A 16,291-nucleotide genomic window follows, 5' to 3' on the forward strand; every position below is an offset into this window, starting at 1 on the left:
ATTCATGTTTGTCAATTGTGACTGTTCGGTCTGTTTCTGAAAATTTAAATTATTTAAATGTGATTTTTGAAAGTGTTAATTTATAGGGCTGAGTTTAAGGCTGCAACAACGAGTCGATAAAATCGATAATGAAAATCAACAACGAATGTCATTATTGATTAGTCTCGTCTGCCCGCTGTGCATGGAAATCTTCCACCAGTCATGTCAAATTATACCACTGAATAATGCATTTCTATGGACGAAATTAATCTTAATAAATCTAATTGTGGAAGAAACTGAGTGAGTTGCTTCGGGTAAGGTTTGTGATCCAAGCTGCCCAAAACACGCGAATGCTTTAATTGTTTTTAAACTTCAAATGAATGCATTAGCGTAATGTTTAACGTGGCTCGTCCTGTCAGGCTCTTTGACAGATGCGTGTTTAATGTGTGATAGGATTTCTCAGCACAAAACTTTCATTTTACGGTTTTATCCTTATCTGTAAATTTTACATATTTATGCAATTGTTTCTGTTTTGCATGAAGACTCGTCCTGACAGTCTGCGTTAAACTGAATGAGCGGCGGCACTTCAAATAGACTGAACGCAGTAGAGAGGAAGAAAATTATGCAGTGCAAAAATATTCATTGTGCTGAAATGTTATTGGATGTTAAATTTTGGTTTAAATGCCAACATGCAATCCAAGCATTTTATGATAGTAACTGGGATAACAGTGTGTAACTGAAATTTAAGATGTTCCTTACATTTAAAGAATAAAGAAATGACCGTAACAGGTTAATGTATTCAGAGTGAATGTGTGTATTCATGCAGAACATTCCTCTCATCTGTTAACACTGAGTTTGTGTTTTTCATTATTATCTCCATTTCTAGTGTAGGGATTTAAACTGTCCTTTGTCTACTTAAACTCTCCATTTAAACTGTGCTTTATAACTCTTTTTACACATTATAATAGCATAGATATATTCACAATTCAGTATTTTTATTGCATTCAGTTGGCATGTTTGTTCGAAGGACAGCATTGGGCAGCATGTGGAATAGTGTATTTTGTCAATAAAAAAAGAAAGGCTTTTTATCCGATTAATCAAAAATAATCAGCCAACTAATAGATTATCAAAATAATCGTTAGTTGCAGCCCTAGCTGAGTCTTATGGGCCATGATTTATGAGCACAGTGCATTGGTATGATGCAATTTCGGTACCTGATCTGGATGGAAAATATACTACAATTCAACACCTACGGCAGTATGACATGAAGCATAAAAGTTAATGTGATATTCTTTAAATGGGTCAGTGACATTTAAGGAGTGTCCACCATACAGAAAAGGGGGAAAAAAAAGAAAAATAATTAATAATCTAGTGTAAAACTTTGAATCATCATTAATCAAATCATTGAATCAGTTTTATAAATTGTAAAAACATACTTTGAGTGAGAAGACATTTAGGTGAGATTATTGCAATTAATATATACAGTGAGGAAATTAAGTATTTGAACACCCTGCTATTTTGCAAGTTCTCCCACTTAGAAATCATGGAGGGGTCTGAAATTGTCATCGTAGGTGCAGGTCCACTGTGAGAGACATAATCTAAAAAAAAAAATCCAGAAATCACAATGTATGATTTTTTAACTATTTATTTGTATGATACAGCTGCAAATAAGTATTTGAACACCTGAGAAAATCAATGTTAATATTTGGTACAGTAGCCTTTGTTTGCAATTACAGAGGTCAAATGTTTCCTGTAGTTTTTCACCAGGTTTGCACACACTGCAGGAGGATTTTGGCCTCCTCCACACAGATCTTCTCTAGATCAGTCAGGTTTCTGGCCTGTCGCTGAGAAACACGGAGTTTGAGCTCCCTCAAAGATTCTCTATTGGGTTTAGGTCTGGAGACTGGCTAGGCCACGCCAGAACCTTGATATGCTTCTTACAGAGCCACTCCTTGGTTATCCTGGCTGTGTGCTTGGTCATTGTCATGTTGGAAGACACAGCCTCGACCCATCTTCAATGCTCTAACTGAGGGAAGGAGGTTGTTCCCCAAAATCTCGCAATACATGGCCCCGGTCATCCTCTCCTTAATACAGTGCAGTCGCCCTGTCCCATGTGCAGAAAAACACCCCAAAGCATGATGCTACCACCCCCATGCTTCACAGTAGGGATGGTGTTCTTGGGATGGTACTCATCATTCTTCTTCCTCCAAACACGTTTAGTGGAATTATGACCAAAACGTTCTATTTTGGTCTCATCTGACCACATGACTTTCTCCCATGACTCCTCTGGATCATCCAAATGGTCATTGTAAAACTTAAGTCGGGCCTGGACATGTGCTGGTTTAAGCAGGGGAACCTTCCGTGCCATGCATGATTTCAAACCATGACGTCTTAGTGTATTACCAACAGTAACCTTGGAAACGGTGGTCCCAGCTCTTTTCAGGTCATTGACCAGCTCCTCCCGTGTAGTTCTGGGCTGATTTCTCACCTTTCTTAGGATCATTGAGACCCCACGAGGTGAGATGGAGCCCCAGTCCGAGGAGATTGACAGTCATGTTTAGCTTCTTCCATTTTCTAATGATTGCTCCAACAGTGGACCTTTTTCACCAAGCTGCTTGGCAATTTCCCGTAGCCCTTTCCAGCCTTGTGGAGGTGTACAATTTTGTCTCTAGTGTCTTTGGACAGCTCTTTGGTCTTGGCCATGTTAGTAGTTGGATTCTTACTGATTGTATGGGGTGGACAGGTGTCTTTATGCAGCTAACGACCTCAAACAGGTGCATCTAATTTAGGATAATAAATGGAGTGGAGGTGGACATTTTAAAGGCAGACTAACAGGTCTTTGAGGGTCAGAATTCTAGCTGATAGACAGGTGTTCAAATACTTATTTGCAGCTGTATCATACAAATAAATAGTTAAAAAATCATACGTTGTGATTTCTGGATTTTCTTTTATAGATTATATGTCTCACAGTGGACATGCACCTACGATGACAATTTCAGACCCCTCCATGATTTCTAAGTGGGAGAACTTGCAAAATAGCAGGGTGTTCAAATACTTATTTTCCTCACTGTATATATTAATGTTGTCAAAATTAGCGCGTTAACGCAGGTGATTCATTTTTTCAGTTAACGCGTTAAAAATATTGGGAGCAATATAGAGAAATCAGTATTAATTGGTATCAATGATACTGGCCTTCAGTCATAAAGAAAGATGCCATTAAACAAATATTAAAAAATATATTTTCTTTGTTGTTTGTACATTAATTTGAAGATTGAATGTGGAATTATTGCAATATAAGTATATTTAAAAACTTTAATGTTAGGTGGATTAATCGCGATTAATTTCAGAAAAATGTGCAATTAATTGGTTAATTTTTTTTAATCGATTGACAGCACTAATATATATTAATATCCCTAACAACTAATAAATAATTTACTTGCTTGACTCAAAGGTCTTCTCTTCAATGTAATCTTCCTCCACAAATTTATCACAGCAAATTGATGGACATTGGTGTGCTCTTTCTTTTCAGTGTCACTAACAGTGAAATAGTACTCAGTTTTCAGTTTCATCTGCAATTTATGAAAATTTTATTCAGTTCATTAATTGCACAAATTTACTTTAAAGTGCATTAAAATAGAAATTACACAAAGTCCAATGCAGAGCACATAGAAAGCAATTGGAATTTAGTAACTAACTGAAGTTTATATTTTACCACAAATATAATCCTGCTTTGTACTTAATAGGGCTGTAGGACGTGAGCAGGCCCAAGCCCATCTTTTGTCTCCATAACATTTTCTTCCAATATTCCAAAGCAATTAACACTGTTTGTAAATCATCAGAAAAATTAATTGTTTTTTGTAGGGCTGGGCGATTATGGCAAAGAAAAGAAAAAAAAAATCATATTTCAGTATTTTTTTGGCTGAATTGCAATATACAAAAACTAAAATAAATCTGTATTTATTTAAAAAAAAAAAGAAAAAAAAAGTTTTATGTTTTAAAATTTTACATCCTGATCAATGTTGTCCAATGAAACCATGTAGGCTATCATCCTATATAATATGTGCAAAAAATGGTTAAACTCACATTACATATTCTAACATTACAATCTCAAAAAAACAAACGTAACAAAAAAAAAATGCATCTCGAAGCAGAAGTTAAAGTCACTAAACTAAAAAAAGAAAAAAAAAGTACAGACTAACTGTATTAGGATATTTTGATTACCACATTACAACAGTCTAACTTTACAGTTGGGTTACTGCTGTCATAAAAATTCAGTTGTGGGTTTAAAATTCTATATGGCTCATTTATTGTTTAATAATAATTATATTTTAGCAAAATGGATATTTCAATCATAATTCTTGTGCTCCTATTTCATTGCCCTTCGTCTGTTTGCTGTGTGTGCGCATGGTGGAGCTTGTTCACTAAAGTCTGTGAAGTTCAGCAGAGAATCACATGCAGAAGGCTAACCCAGTCCTGATAGGGAAATATAAATATTTCTATGTCTTTCTAACATTTACAGATGGAGAATATACCTGTGAAATGTAAGTTGCACTGAGGAAAACACTACAACTCCAATACCTTAAACACTTCAAGTATCCTTTCTGTCAGCAGCACATGTATCTGTCAGAACATCTGAAGTGGCAAGCCGCACCTGAAGACAATTAACACAAGTCCACTACCATATAAGAATAACATGAAGGCCTATTTATAATGTAATGGTAATTGACATTATACATAATTGACATTTATTAATGGTAATAGCCTTTATTACAGTATAGAATACCATAAAATAATGATCTATGATAAGAAGCCATATCAGATCACAAAAGGAAGGCATTTCAAACACTTGACTGAAGTTATGAAGTGAGTTTTAAACAAAAATATGTTTTTACAACCTGTTTAAGACCTTACTCTTCTCATCGGAAACATGCAATGCAGTACTAAACAGTCTCTGGCTGTCGGTAGTGCTGTGTCACAGAGATTTGACTATATGAGTGTCGATACGATATTTTGGCACGTGTGCAGCAGTGGACCGCGCTTAATTTGAATACAAGAACTCCGTTTAAAATGGAGTAGAAAAGTGCGAGGTTTCTAAAAAAAAAAATAATGAATGGAGCATAATATATAGGCCACAACAAGGTTTAACCTGGCCGCAGAGGAACACAACTGGGTTGCCTGATATAAAGAGACAAAACGGAGCTTCCCACTTGAGCAATACGGAAATATCTGCTAAGTGTGTTACTTATCTTTGTCAACCTGGCAACCATGTGCACGCGCTCTCTCTCCACTGTGGATAAACGCACTTGCTTTCTGAAAACACCGGTTATCTTGCAGTTTAGCCATCTCCACTTCGATATTGAACAAATGTTCATTTACGAGAGAGAGAGAGCGAGAGAGAGGCTGTGTATGTATGAATTACCACCATTTTGCCGTGTTTCTCTATTAACAGCGAAGCTGTGGCTTAAATTCCTTTAGAAACAATGATGTTACCAGCTCCTTGATGAGAAAGATAATGTACCTCTTGAGCGATTTAGCTATTTTATTGATAAAATTGCGGGGAAGCGCTAAAAAGTTTGTGTTACGGAATGTCTGTGTGCGGCCGCAATGTGATCTGTTTGAGTGAACGTGTGCGTTAGATACAATGAAGACAGCGCATTAGTTTAGAACTCTTCTAATTCTTATATTTATTTTTTAAATGTAGACAGTGCGTTAATTTGTGCAATGATAACCTACCAGCAATGTTAAGATGATTTTTTAAAATATATTAATATGAGTACATTACAATATAAATTTATTAGAACGAGTACATTATTAATTATGGGCATAAAAACAAGATGCAAGCAATCAGAATATTTTACCTGGTGGGGAGTGCCCAATGTAAACATGAACCAAATGCCATTACCTATATTGTACTGTGGTACAGTTATAGAGGCCCTTCATAAAGCAGATATCAACTGCCTGCTCTGCCAATAGTTGGCAGTGGCCCTATAGTAATGCAGTGTTTAATAAACAGCTGTTTTACAAAATTTTTCTGAGGTGAAATTCAGTGCAGTCCTGTATCGTAATACGTATTGTATCGTGGCCTCTGTATCGTGATACGTATTGTACGGTGACTTTATTGGTGATACACAGCCCTAGCTGTCGGTGCTTTTTTTTGCGTCTTTTTCGGACAGTTTCAAATGCTTCCACACTGCCGGCATGTTTGCTGCATTAGTGTTCGGTACACTCTTAAAGGGGTCATTGAATGCAAAATTCACTTTTCAAGTTGTTTGAACATAAATGTGTGTTGGAAGTGTGTGTACACATCCATCCTATAATGATAAAAATCCACCCAGTGTTTTAAAAAAAATTTTTTTTTAAATCCCTATTTTAAAATCCCCTTTCTCAAATCAGGCTGTTCTGAGATTCCTGTCAGAATGATGTAGTTCTGCACAGACTGCTCCCACGATAGTTGATTGACAAGGCCGTCTTACCCTGAGTGAGCTGAGAGCTGTCCTCCATTGTGTCAACTCTGGTGCAGGGGAAGACAAGATGTCTCTGATTAAGCAATTGAGGTGCTTTGTTGTTGGAAGTAATAATGAATATAGCAGTCGTCATTTACTCCTGACATCTGAGCCGCTGAAGACACAGAGGATTAACATTACTTTTGCTTTGAAGTGAATGCGCCGATCCCCAATCTGCCTAAATGCATCTGTTCGCGCGAATCATTCCTGATCCAGCTTCATCTACAGAAGAAGTGAGTATAAGGGTTTTTTATGAATCTTTGCAAATCGCCTTTCCTAATAATGTGCTAGTTAGCCAGTTTCACGGGATCAGATTTCCACCTAAAGTATTGCAGTCACGGATAAAAAAATAACATGCGTGAAAACTACATTTAAAAACGCAAGTAAAAATATATATTTAACAACGAGAGCAACATTTTCAGAATGGCAAACAATGGTCACGGATAGAAAAGTAAGCGGAAATCAAAAAATTAATAACACATTTTTAAAAATAATAAGCATGAATCAAAACTTTAAACACATTTAAAATCATATTGCACAAAATTTTAATATTAATGCAAAATTATCTGACTTGCCCTGCGCACAAAATCATGTTTTCCTTGGTTATATTTCAGTTTTTTCTGCTCATATTTTTATTTTTTGTATGCTTATGCTGTTTTTCCCTTTGCTCTTGTTTCCACGTTCTGTGCTTGCTTTCCCAAATGTTGCAGTTAGAGTTTCATGTAAATCAGGGTGGGTTTAAGCCTCATCATTGGTCCACTAGCTCTTGATTGACAGGTCCTCCTCAGCCAATCAGTCGAAGAGGGGCGGTGACGTCACTCCAACGCGCTTCATTAGCTGCCGATGCGCGGCGTTCACTTGTACAGGTGAAAATGGATAACTGTCAGCTGGGAAACATCTTTCCATACAGCACACCATTATACGTGTCTGTCTGTCACTGCTGTACGTCTGCCTGGCGATCCGTTAACGTTAAATAAGCCGTCCTAGTGATCCGTCGTGGTTATATTCACCTGTATTTATTCGGCTATGGCCACACCGCGAAAGGGAGCAACCACAATATACACCGGCCTCGCGAAGTCACCGTTATATATGCCTGGCTCACCCGTATCTGACTAATAATAAGTCTTATGGTTATACTGTTCAGGGCTCCAAACTGCGACTAAAACGGTCGCATTTGCGACCAAAAATATTAATTTACTAGTGAAGTTTTTGCTGAGGTCTCCAATGGCGACTATGTTATGACTTGATTTTTTTTCCTGATTGTTTTGCGATCACATCTTTTATGTCCACGTACTAAACTGAGACGATGCCCATCAAAATTTTAATGGAAAAAAAGTTACAAACAGCCCTCATCTCTGCCGAAATGCCTGTTAAACGCAGCTCAGTTGTGCAGCGCGAGAGATCAAAATGACGGAGACCTGCAAAGTGAAAGTGCAGAAAAGCAGTGTCTATTTCATGCACAACTTGAACAAACTTCAACAGGTAAAGCTGTCAGCTGTGTATTGGCAATATCGTTAACAATTCTCGTTTATAATCATTACTAATATGGCTTCTTGTTATCAAGATCTTTAGTCTATATGCTGAGTTCTGTAAATGCGTGAACTTCATATTAGCGTGTTTGCAGCGCACTTGCCGTCCAGTAATCATAATAAGCTTTGTGCTTTGTTACTTTTTAATAAACAAAGTATCAGCTTTAACATTCTACCAAATTCATAACAAAATTCATAAAATAAATACGGTTTTGGCGCTCTTTAATGCGGCAGACGCAATCGCTTTAGCGCCTCAGTTCAAGCGGCAAGTGAACCCATTATATCTTTCTCTATTATAGTATGAAATGAATGTGAATTAATATCAGAAGGTAGGCTATTTTATAAGAGAGCCTACACTTATTGAAATGTCTCATGTAATCGCTCATTCTGTGTCAAACTGTGGAAATCTTGTAAAGCTTGTAACAATACCTAACCACTGGCCATCCATAAGCTCATCAGTCAGCTAGAAAAATAATTATAAAGAGGAGCATTTTGCTATATTTATTCGCTATTGCATATTAATATTTTTACTTAACCTGTTGTCTATATGATAAAAAATGCAAAAACCGACTGGATGTGCGAGAGATTTGACAACATTTCTATAGGATGCATAGAGGAGCCCAAACTAACACTGTAAAAAGCGATCAGTTGACTTTTCTTTAAAAAATTGAGGAAACCCAGGGCTCGCAAAATCGCGGGGTTATTGCGTTTTCCAGTTGGGCTACCAAAATGTATCACTGCCCTGCCCAGCAGGCTAACTTAAATACTGTGGGTCCTTAAAAACCTCTCAATTTACTTGTATAAAATTTACGCCCATAAAAAGTTTTAAATATGTTAAATGGTTTAAGAAAAGTTTTAATTATAATTTCAAGAGGTCTTACAGTTGGGGATGGAAAGACAAGAACCGCGATACAGCTGGATTAAACTTCAAAAGGCAATGATGTCATTGAATAAATATGATTTTTGTGTAGGGAATATTAACAAGTCCCGCCCATTTGGAGCTGGCTCCAACCTCCGTTTATACCGATCTCGGAGAAGCCGCTATATTCGCTCCTAAAGCACCAACTTAATGCATAATTAAAGAAATACATTAAGTGAACTTGACAATTCTGAGTTACACTGACAAATAACAGTTTGAAAATGTGTTGTTCACTTTTTATTTTAAGTTGGACCAACTTAAATTGATTAAATTGCAATTACTTAAAAGTTCTTATGGTCCATGATATTGGTACAGATTCTGTGTAATAAACAATTCTTTGTGACTGTATATTTCAAGTTGGAAAAGACGTTTTTTTTCCCACTTTAAGTGAACCTTAGTTCCCAGGTCATCTACAAGATGGATTAAAATGCTGATAAAGTCACGAAAAGAGTAGACAAACACATGACTGTATGATTGAAATGTCAAAATGTTAAAAAAACAAATAAATAAAATGCGTTTATTCTGTGGCACCTAAAAAAATAATTTGGCGCCTAAGTTTTTTCTTATAGGAACCAATGGCTCCTTACTCGATTTTTTTGTCTGGAGCCCTGCTGTTAGGAGAGGATAATATGAGTAAGAGTAATACATCCCAGTCACAGTTGTTTAGTTTGCTGTATATTGCCCGTAATTGTTAACTGTCTGTAGGCAATAATTTGCTTATTTTTTTTTTTTTTTTTTTTTGGTAAACAGCTTTGCAGCTTTTTCTTTCATGTACAGTATGTAATTGATATGGTTGATGGTTTTGTAAGATTTATCACATTTTGTGTTTACAATGAATAAGGGATATCACAGGAGGAAGAGTGTTTTCCTCGAATATAAGCTCCATTGAAAATCTTTATTGAACTGTAGTATAAAATCAATATAAGTAAATTTTGAATGAGTTATATTGCAACTATTTTCTCATTTTGCACTATTTTGATGAAGAGTCCAAACAAAGCCACAGCAGAACAGTGTCCTACAGGCAACACACAGCAACATTTCATACGGAATGATTCACTTTATTTGTCACTGAATGAATCTGCCGTTTGAATTAATGATTTAATGTCTTACTCTAAAGATACTTGCCGCCACCTGCTGGGTGTTTTACTTTCACATTGTTGCTGTATTATAACTTTATATATTTAAAACGTTAATTTTATGCAATTGCATAGTGTTTATTTAAATACACATAATATGCAAATAAATCATTGTGTACATATCAAATCGACCTGTTCTCTGTAACAGTATCACTTTCATTGATCAGTAGTCAAATCTAGCCAAGTCAATGCAAAAACATTATTCATTCATTCATAATTATTTGACCAATTTACTCATTTAACGTTAACGCATCGCCAGGCAGGCATACAGCAGTGACAGACAGACACATATAACGGTGCCCTGTATGGAAAGATGTTTCCTGTAGCTTTCCTGTAGCTCAAATAGTAGAGCATGGCGCTAGCAACGCCAAGATCATGGGTTCGATTCCCAGGGAAAGCAAGAGCTGATAAAATGTAAAAACTGTAACTTGAATGCAATGTAAGTCGCTTTGGATAGAAGCGTCTGCCAAATGCATAAATGTAAATGTAAATTTTTCCCAGCTGACAGTTATCCATTTTCACCTGTACAAGTGAACGCCGCGCATCGGCAGCTAATGAGGCGCACTGGAGTGACGACACTGCCCCTCTTCGACTGATTGGCTGAGGAGGAGCTGCCAATCAAGAACTAGTGGACCAATGATGAGGCTTAAACCCGCCCTGATTTACATGAAACTCTAACCGCAACATTTGGGAAAGCAAGCGCAGAACGTGGAAACAAGAGCGTAGGGAAAAACAGCATAAGCGCACAAAAAATAAAAATATGAGCAGAAAATGTCTGAAAGCAGAAAAAACTGAGAAATATAACCAAGGAAAACATGATTTTGTGCACAAGTCAGATAATTTTGCACTAATATTTCAATTTTGTGCAATATGATTTTAAATGTTTAAAGTTTTGATTCATGCTTATTATTTTTAAAAATGTTATTCAGTTTTTTGATTCACGCTTATTATTTTTCTATCCGTGACCATTGTTTGCTATTCTGAAAAATGTTGCTTTCATTTTTAAATCTTGCGCAATATATTTTTATTTGCGTTTTTAAATTTTGTTTTCACGCTTATTTTTTTATCCGTGACTGTAATACTTTAGGCGGGAATCTGATCCCATAGGCGGGATCAGCAGAGCTCATTAGCATTTAAAGCAATATGGACTATGATGGCTTGCTAAAAACAGAGCTGATTTTGACAGGTTTAAAAAGGTGCTTTTTACACTACCATTGAGAAATTTTATACAAAGTATGTTATAGACTTTTAATTAAGACCCTAAAGAATCATATCAACTTATGCAAAATGGGCATCCGATGACCCCTTTAAAAATAAAGGTGCTTAAAAGTTTCTTCACAGCGATGCCATAGAAAAACCATTTTTGGTTCCACAAAGTACAATTCAATCAAAGGTTCTTTAAAGAACCATCTCTTTCTTACCGTTTTATAATCTGAAGAACCTTCTTCCGCCACAAAGAACCTTTTGTGAAACAGAAAGGTTCTTCAGTTGTTAAAGGTTCTTTTTGGAACCATTTAGACAAAAAAGGTTCTTCTGTGGCACATTGAAGCACCTTTATTTTTAAGAGTGTACAATTTATTCGGTCTGTTCGCATATTCAGCCAAACACTGAAAGAGCTTGTTCATGTCTGAGAGAAGAGAGAGAGAAAGCGCAGCTGGTAGTATCAGTGTATACTGCGACCATTTTTTCTGCCCGTGCGACTAAATTTTGTGAGCAGTCGCACTGGTGCGACCAACACGTTGCCCAACTCATAAGCGCTGCATATGAGAAACATCAAACGGCAAACGAAACAAAAGCGTGACGAAACCGCAGTGCAGACCGTTTATCAGCTCGGACCAATAATTGAGCGCATAATTGTTACAGCACAGTGCTGCGAGATCCGGTGAGATGCATTCAAATTCTGCACAGAATTCTGTTATAAACAGATCAAACAGCGCTGATGTAGAAAACCAGAAGTAGTAATGTTAACTGTAACCATGGTGTTGTGGCAGAAAGAGTCGAATGTTATTATTCATTTCAGGGTTTATACAACCTTTTTAGAGAGAAATTCAAGCACTTTTCAATGACTCTCAAGTATTTCACACAACTATTTCCAGCACTTTAAAGCTCTAAAAACGATCCAATTTAAATGTTGTTTTTAATGGGATGACCAAAATTTACTGTGGTAAACAAACACTTATTTAAAATAAAATTTAAAAAGACAAATTACCACTATAACCAGTAGATGGCAGCAGAGAGACTTATTGGCTTATTGATCATTCATTTCCACTTTTTTTTTTTGCTTTACATTTTGATATTATAAAATCACTATTATAAAATATCAAATCATCAAGAAATCAAATTTTGTCAAAGTTTTGCACGTTTCATGTGTATGAAGTAAGAAAAGTCACAAAGTGCGTTTAAAAAAAAAAAAAAACTTTTGTTCAATTTGGAACTGAATCACTCAATTAAAGAGCGTTCTTTTGAAAATCGCAAAAGCTGTCGGTCAGTTCAATATAATAGGCTAAAAGAATAATGGTATAGTTAAAAAAAAATATATATATATATATATATTATACATATACAGTGAGGAAAATAAGTATTTGAATCACAATGTATGATTTTTTAACTATTTATTTGTATGATACAGCTGCAAATAAGTATTTGAACACCTGTCTATCAGCTAGAATTCTGACCCTCAAAGACCTGTTAGTCTGCCTTTAAAATGTCCACCTCCACTCCATTTATTATCCTAAATTAGATGCACCTGTTTGAGGTCGTTAGCTGCATAAAGACACCTGTCCACCCCATACAATCAGTAAGAATCCAACTACTAACATGGCCAAGACCAAAGAGCTGTCCAAAGACACTAGAGACAAAATTGTACACCTCCACAAGGCTGGAAAGGGCCATGGGGAAATTGCCAAGCAGCTTGGTGAAAAAAGGTCCACTGTTGGAGCAATCATTAGAAAATGGAAGAAGCTAAACATGACTGTCAATCTCCCTCGGACTGGGGCTCCATGCAAGATCTCACCTCGTGGGGTCTCAATGATCCTAAGAAAGGTGAGAAATCAGCCCAGAACTACACGGGAGGAGCTGGTCAATGACCTGAAAAGAGCTGGGACCACCGTTTCCAAGGTTACTGTTGGTAATACACTAAGACGTCATGGTTTGAAATCATGCATGGCACGGAAGGTTTCCCTGCTTAAACCAGCACATGTCCAGGCCTGACTTAAGTTTGCCAATGACCATTTGGATGATCCAGAGGAGTCATGGGAGAAAGTCATGTGGTCAGATGAGACCAAAATAGAACTTTTTGGTCATAATTCCACTAAACGTGTTTGGAGGAAGAAGAATGATGAGTACCATCCCAAGAACACCATCCCTACTGTGAAGCATGGGGTGGTAGCATCATCTTTGGGGTGTTTTTCTGCACATGGGACAGGGCGACTGCACTGTATTAAGGAGAGGATGACCGGGGCCATGTATTGCGAGATTTTGGGGAACAACCTCCTTCCCTCAGTTAGAGCATTGAAGATGGGTCGAGGCTGGGTCTTCCAACATGACAATGACTCGAATCACACAGCCAGGATAACCAAGGAGTGGCTCTGTAAGAAGCATATCAAGGTTCTGGCGTGGCCTAGCCAGTCTCAGACCTAAACCCAATAGAGAATCTTTGGAGGAGCTCAAACTCCGTGTTTCTCAGCGACAGGCCAGAAACCTGACTGATCTAGAGAAGATCTGTGTGGAGGAGTGGGCCAAAATCCCTCCTGCAGTGTGTGCAAACCTGGTGAAAAACTACAGGAAACGTTTGACCTCTGTAATTGCAAACAAAGGCTACTGTACCAAATATTAACATTGATTTTCTCAGGTGTTCAAATACTTATTTGCAGCTGTATCATACAAATAAATAGTTAAAAAATCATACATTGTGATTTCTGGATTTTTTTTTTTAGATTATGTCTCTCACAGTGGACCTGCACCTACGATGACAATTTCAGACCCCTCCATGATTTCTAAGTGGGAGAACTTGCAAAATAGCAGGGTGTTCAAATACTTATTTTCCTCACTATATATATATATATATATGTGTATGTATGTATATATATATATATATGTATGTATATATATATATATGTATATATATATGTATATATATGTATATATATATATATATATATATATATATATATTTTTTTTTATATGAAAAATTATATATATTTTGCTTGTTACTGATTTGAATAAAAGTAAATTTTGTACACTTCCCAAGTCAAGCTCAGTGCTTTACTGTCAAATGTGCATTACCAAGAAATAAACATGTAACATTATTAGTAACTGCACTTGTTAATGCAAAACAATAGTGTTTTTATGATTAAATTATCTTTTGTTTTTAATAACCCCATACATCACCCCCCCCAACGCTACCAAATCTGCTTCTTGTGCCACCATCTGTAGAACTTACTAGCGCTTGTGTCACTGCTCACAAATGTTAGTCTGGAGCCCTGAAAAGAGTATTGAAACCGTTGTAGATATTTCAGTAATATGTTATTTCAGTAATGATATGTATTGAAAAATTGATATTCTGACAACATTAAAGGTGACGTTGTTCATGATATTAACCATTTTGTGAAGTCCTGGTAAACCCTGGTAATGACGTTTCCATGCACTGTAAAAAATGACCGTGATTTTAACGGTAAAAAACTGTGAAAATGCCACAGTAAAAACCTGTTAAATGGTTAACGATAAGTTCCCCTAATATACACTGTGAAAAACTGTAATAGACATTTCAGACAATTTTACGGGCGAAATACTGTTTTTGGAAGTGAAAACATTTTTTAAATTTACAGGGAAAAACCGTAAATTGATGTTCCCAGAATTCCCTGCGTTGCATTTCAAATTGGATGTTTTTTCTTTGAAATAACTGTTTCTTCTTAGTTTTTTCTTATCAGTTATGTTTATTAGGGTTGTATGTTACATCTAATGTTGTTAAATTAATGTTTATTGCATATTTCAGTTTAATGAGTCTCACCATGATGGTGTTTAGTGTTTGTGTGAATGACACTGTGCACCTTCTATATATGTTATTATTTAAAAGCTTCTTTTGATGGGCTTTGGTTCATCATGTGACTTTCTCATCACCACCTGCAGTTGGTGGTTATCAGTGCATTACAAAGGTACAAAACGGATTTCAGTACTTCAATAGGTTGGTATATTAACATTATATCAGTTAATGAAATTACAGTATTTAACTGTAAATTTAAGTTAAAACCGTAAAACCTAAAATGTTGCTAACATACTTTTTACGGTAAAATTCCGGCAACCACAGCTTTTTTACTGTAAATTTTACGGAATTTTTTTTACAGTGTGGGAACGCAAATACAAAGAGAAATGGATAAGAAACACCCCCATGATTTAATTTGTTCGCTGTCATGTGAGAGAATTGTGTGAAGCCAGTCAACACATCAACTTCAGCCCTACACTGAAGTAGGACTTTACCCATTTTTAATAGTAAAATAAAAATTTTACGGGAAAAGGAAAATCTATTTGTGTCTGTTAATGTTTTTTTTAATTTAATATCAGATATTGCAGTGAAAAATCTGTTAGTTGTTATTTTTTTCATTACTACTGTTTGTTTCTTTAAAACAGATTGATCTTGCCATGAAAATAACCATAGAACTTTCTATGGTATAGTGAATGACTGCTGTTATTGTGGCACATTGAATGCAGATTGCAGAGCATCATGGCACCGTGCCCTCACAGTGGTGCCATGATGTCAGTGGCACTCAGTGCTTTGAAATGTGCACAGGCACGCAATCCCTATGTGTTGTCATTTTGTCCAGAGGTTGTGCTCTGTCATGAGTTGGAACCAATAGTGGAACCAACATCGCCTACAGTGATGAGATGATTACTGATAGTTTAGTAAGACAGTTTCCTCCCACAACGCCCTAAACACAGCCCTTTCTCTGAACTCTTATTGCATAATGTTTGTGTTTCGGCTGGAAGAGTCAGTCATCTGCTGTCAGTCCCCACAACTGGCTACCCAGAACTGCAGAGGAAATGTATCACTGTGTATATTTGTGTGTGGACAAAAGTGTTCTTTGTGTGCAGGAGAGTAGAATGGGGTGGTGTGTCTGAACTGCTTGTTCCTTGCTGTAGGTGGAGGTTTGGTTGCCATGCGAATCAGACTGATTCAAGGCATGGCGCCTGGTGACATTCCTAAACTTCCCACTGGTGACTGGGCACAGA

At 36.5% G+C, this 16,291-nt stretch overlaps 1 protein-coding gene across 3 annotated transcripts in view; it reads left to right on the top strand.

The window, feature by feature from the left end:
* The window catches only part of tnk2b (tyrosine kinase, non-receptor, 2b), a 122,558-nt gene that overhangs the window by 10,050 nt on the left and 96,217 nt on the right, over positions 1-16,291 (top strand). Inside the window, exon 1 of one of the 3 annotated variants that reach the window (XM_058761794.1) lies at positions 6,395-6,715. The exons of the other annotated variants lie outside the window; for them this stretch is intronic. The gene's annotated coding sequence lies outside the window, so the exon portion shown is untranslated. Of the gene's footprint in view, positions 1-6,394; positions 6,716-16,291 lie in introns of those variants that run through there. 3 annotated transcript variants of the gene reach the window in all.

The sequence above is a fragment of the Onychostoma macrolepis genome, chromosome 02, assembly GCF_012432095.1.
Source record: "Onychostoma macrolepis isolate SWU-2019 chromosome 02, ASM1243209v1, whole genome shotgun sequence".
NCBI lineage: Eukaryota > Metazoa > Chordata > Actinopteri > Cypriniformes > Cyprinidae > Onychostoma > Onychostoma macrolepis.